Below are 5,419 nucleotides of genomic sequence, written 5' to 3'. Positions count from 1 at the left end.
AAATACAAATGCATATATATATATATATATTGAGTCGTCAAGTATGAAATTTGTAAAAAAAAAAAAACCAATAAAATTAACAATACGATGCATTAAAAACTGTATATAATATAATATATTTATAAGTCATATATATTCATATATATTATGATATTCATAGGTCAAGCGAGTAATTTTTTACTGACATATTTTATTTTCCATTTCCATGATAATCGAGTTATTCGTGTTTAATGCTTCACCCGGTAGATTTAATGCTAGAAAGAGATAAATTGATGGACGAAGATATTCGCATGTGTGGCATCGTGTGTCCTCGTTCTCGCAACTCGATTAAATATCATAATCCCGTTCGCCTAACTCATCTCCATTTATTATTTAATATCATATTGATTGATATTTATCAAAAGGAAAATGGTTGTTATTACCGTAAAATAAATAAATAAATAAATATAAAGACTCGAGAAAGGGGGGAGGGTACAGGCTCAATAAATAAAATAAAAAAAAAAGAAACGAATAGAAATGATTTCTACGAAATGATTATAAAAATATTTTCCAACTATCGCGCATACATCGACGATATATTTAAGTCAATTCTTTCTAAGAACAACTAGAAGAAGAAGAAGAATAAAAAGAAGAAGAAGAAGAAGAAGATGGGGAACTCGAAAAATGGGTCGAACCACTTCGGAATAAGACGAAGAGCAGTTAGGTAAATTGAACAGCTTTTACGTTAATCGTCGCGTTCAATTCTTGGCTATTCTTAGGTTTCATTAAAACCAAGAGATGATAAGAGTCACTAAATTTTCCCTCGTTTGTACAATCTCTTAGTTGACACGTTTATTTTACACGAAACGAAACTAAACGAAACTAAACTAAACTAAACTAGACGAAAAATAAATAAAGACAAATAAAATTGAAATTCCGATTGTTATTATCCCAATAAAAAAAATTCATCCGTACGTAAAAAGAAATTTTCTAATAATTAAATTTTTATTCATTATTAATATCATCGTAAAATTTCTCGTGAACGATAAAACTTCCATTTCTTTATTTGAAAACACAATTAAAATCTATATCAAATATATCCCAAATTTATTTCTACATAAATGAAAATTCTTTGAATAATAATCGAGTTTGAGAGAGAGAGAGAGAGAGAGAGAGAGAGAAATGTATAGCAAAAAAATATAAAGAGGATCGATTACTCTTGGAAAAAAAAAAAATAGAAATAAAATCAAGCAATTATCTCTCGATGAAATGATTTATATAAATTCGCGATTGTTGAAAATTGATATCCCGTTTGCAGGGAAAACGAGAAGATTAATAAAACTAAACAACGATAATTATTTATTCATTTTTGTAAAGATACTCTTACCGTTTCACTTTCCTAACTTTTTTTTCCTTTAGGTGTTTTCGATAAATAATAACACGTTGTTGCTTGATGTTAGAATTCTAACTAATGTATAAGTCAAAGCAGAATAAAAGAATGAAAAAGAAGTAGGTAAAGGAGAAGTGGAAAAATAGGAGGAGTAGGGTGAGGTGGTGGGTCAGGGGGCGAGGGGTGGTAGAAGAGAAGAAAAGAATGGTCATTGCTTTACCCTTTGAGTGCTTTAGATTACAATTTAGTATCTATTTAGTATCTATTCTAGATACTAATTCAGTACATCGTAATAATTCTAAATTAGTTTCAAACAATGTAACACTAAATTACCGTTATATACACATTGAAACATTAATTTATTATTATTATTATTATTATTCACGTATGAATCGTGTATTATTGTAACCAGAACTAATTTATATATAGAACGTTAATGGATCATCGTGTATGTGTTCAATTCGAAATGGTTGAATCCATTAATATTCGGGAGAAGGAATCGGGATAAAAATTTCCATGTATTTTATAGATAAATGATTTTAGGATCTCGTAATTCTGACGATGATATTAATCGAATCTGATAATATTTGCGTAAGTTTTGAAAAACTGACGTCATATTATGTTAAAAGAAGGGAGAAAAAAAAGTAACCATCGAGAACAGAACATTATTAAGCTATTCGTAATTTAAGTATGAATATGGAATAGATGATAATAATTTGTTAAACTTTTACGAATGAATTCTTGAAGTGCCTGCTATGAACGCATTTATGCGTTTGGTAAAAATTTCCACCAGCGTGAATTATTACATGTTTCTCAATATAAAATGCAAATAATGTAATATTAATTTGTCACAAACTGATTATTAAAATTATATTGAAAGAAAGAAAAAAACTATAATTATTAAATATAATATGTAATATATATAACATATATAATAATATGTAATTATTATGTATAATATATATATATTATATTTTTTTTATTTCGTGCTTTAAGAGTATCTTCGCGTTCTTCCCATTCCTTTTTCAATCGACCGTAAGGAAAAGAAAAAGAAACATAAAAATAAAAGAGAACAAGAGAGAGAGAGAGAGAGAAAGACAATAAATATTTGTTAGTCTCTCCTCTTCGCTCGATCGGTTTACTCACTGGCGAAAGAAGAATGGAATGCGTTGGCGTTCCATAAACGACCTTGACCTCTTTTACTTCGAAACAGCATACTTTCGTTCGATGTAGGAAGCAAATATTTCGATACTAGTTTTATCTATGTTTCTTATACTACATCGATAAAGTTACGATCTTAATCTTATATTAAAAGAATATCGTTGAATTTTTAATGAAACATTTTTCATGTTTTTATGTTTTTTCAATATGAAAAACTCCATCATTTGAATGTCTGAAAATTGAAGAAACTGTGTGCTTCCAAAAATGTGTGAATCCTTTTATTGGAAAAAATATTATTAAATTATATAATATTTTATGTTTAAATGTAATTATTATATTATTAAATTATTTAATATTTTCATTATAAAATCAATTATCATAACGAATAGAATATCTGATTTGAATGTAACTTTTTATTTATTACATTCACGCGTGCATGGAAAAACGAAGGACCTTTGTGTTTTCATCCACTCGCATAGTTCTCGATTATAGTAATTGTCATTTTGTTTAACAATTACTCGCCCATCCCCGTAGATTTTATCAAGAAATATGGAATGGAAAAGGTGAGAGATTAAAAATGTAAATTAATGTGTACACGAGGAGAGTTGTTTTTTTAATAGGTAAAATAAGAAGAAAAATAAGAACAAATGAGAAAGAAGAAGAAGAAGAAGAAGAAGAAACAGGAGAAGAAAAAGAGCTTATCGAATTATTTACCTACTCGTCTTTTTTACCGAGTACCCTACCCGGGGTTAGGGTTTTGATTTATTCACGCAAACAGAACTCGATATACTTTTAGCATCGAGCCTTCTTTCCTAATCCATTTTTCTTTTTTCTCTTTCACTCTCTCTCTCTCTCTCTCTCTCTTTCTTTTTTTCTTTCTAACTCATCCAACGAACTTATTCTTCTTATTCTTCTGAGACTTTTACTCGCGACTTTGTTCCCATTATTTTTATAACTTTGTTCCTTACTTTTTTTTTTCTTAACATCATGTTCAACAATTCCATGTGTGTTCTATCACCTGGAGATACCTATTTTTAGTCAAACGCACTTGCATACATGCATTCAACGAATCCAATGCGTTTACGCGTCTAAAGTAAAAAAAAAAAAAACAAAACATGATATGACGCATCATTCGTTTGATATTTAATTACAAATTTATAAGAAAAGATTAAAAAGATTTAGAGAAAGAAAAAACCAATTTAATTAAAACCCCCCCAACACATATTCGTTGAAGTAGAATAAAAGAAAAAAAAAGAGAAACAATAATCATTAAATGTAATAATTACGATTTAACGTATTACAGAGATGAATTTATTTAATTGTACAAAGAATAAAAAAATGAAACAACGTTCGCGTATATATATATATATATATATATATATATACGTGTTATTATTTTATTTTATAAAAAGAGCAAGAGTTAGAATATTTTGTCCCCTTCCCTTTCCCTTTTCCCTTCACTTCAGCCCAACCCTTCCTCTTCTTTTCATGAACAAATACAATTGGAAATGGTCTGTTAAAAAGTTTCGAAAAACCGGTACTACTTTTAACGATCGAATCGATTTACGTGTAGTTTATCTCGACGGATTTTAAAACGATGACAAAAAAAAATTGATGGACAAAGCGAGAGAGAGAGAGAGAGAGAGAGAGAGAGAGAGAGAGAGAGNGTAAGATTATTATATACGAAAAATATAACTTATCTGACATATTTTCTTTCCTCCTGTTCTTTTTTTCATTTTTTTCTTTTTTATCAATACATATATAATTGATATAGTTCAATTTTATACATTTATAGCAATTAAAATGGCGTACTACGGCATATTTTATTACACGTGCCTGTTATACGTTTCTATAAATTTCCATTTTTTTTGTTCTTCTTGTTTTTCTAAACTGTAACAATGATTATTATTATGCTGGATCGTTTTTGTTTTTGGGAGGGGTATTATAATATAATAAATAATAAAACAAGAAAAAATTGTTTCCATTTGATTTTCTTTTTTACACACTTAGGTTATCGTTCCTTCTTGCTTTTTTTTTTTTCCTTTTCATTATTTTTTTTTTTTTTTTCACAGATTACATCTTAAATGGTTAAGCTAACTAGAGTTTCTAGCGCAACACATCGTCTCTCTCACCTATGATAAAGATTCGTTTGGAACCCCATTTATTTTTGATCGCGCCCAGTCGTTCTTTTTCTTTCTTTTTTTTCCACTTTTCCACTGTTACTCTTATTTTTTTTTTTTGGGTTTATTACATAAACGAGATAAAATAACGACGGAGCGCTCATGTACGGAACGTATACGTAAATATTTTTTACGTATTATATATATATATGTATATATCAAGCTCGGACATTAAAAGTACGAAAAAAAAGAAAAAAAACGTATTGTCCGATTCGAAGAGACTTCTGCACGATCTTTATTTTCTGCTTCTTTTTTCTTTAATTTATAATCTCATTTTTTCTTAGGGGTTTTTTTTTATTTTTAACGAATGACACGATCTGGTCTCTTAATATGTAATATTAGGTACGAACGGCTATGTTTCAATGATCGTTTTTTTTTTCCGAGATTAACTTTGTCTCATCTCGTCTCTTTTTAAATACTATTAATTTCATTTTATTTTATATTAGTTTTATTTTCCTTTCTTTCACATCTTTATAAGAACTATTTTATCCTTATTCTTACATTACGATAAAAGTATTATATCCGTTTCTTATTCGAGTTAGGTGTTACTGTTCGCGATATAATATTGCGTTAATATGTTCAAATGTATTTTGGTATTTAAATACGTACATTCAAAATTTCTCATTTTACAAATTCATTCAGACGCGTTGATAGAATTTTCGCAAACTCCTATATGCAAGTAATATAACTTACCATTTACATATATTAT

This window comes from Polistes canadensis, unplaced genomic scaffold (genome assembly GCF_001313835.1).
Source record: "Polistes canadensis isolate GaletaPanama2010 unplaced genomic scaffold, ASM131383v1 scaffold_28, whole genome shotgun sequence".
NCBI classification, from domain to species: Eukaryota; Metazoa; Arthropoda; class Insecta; order Hymenoptera; family Vespidae; genus Polistes; species Polistes canadensis.
Note: the sequence above shows the minus strand (reverse complement) of the source record.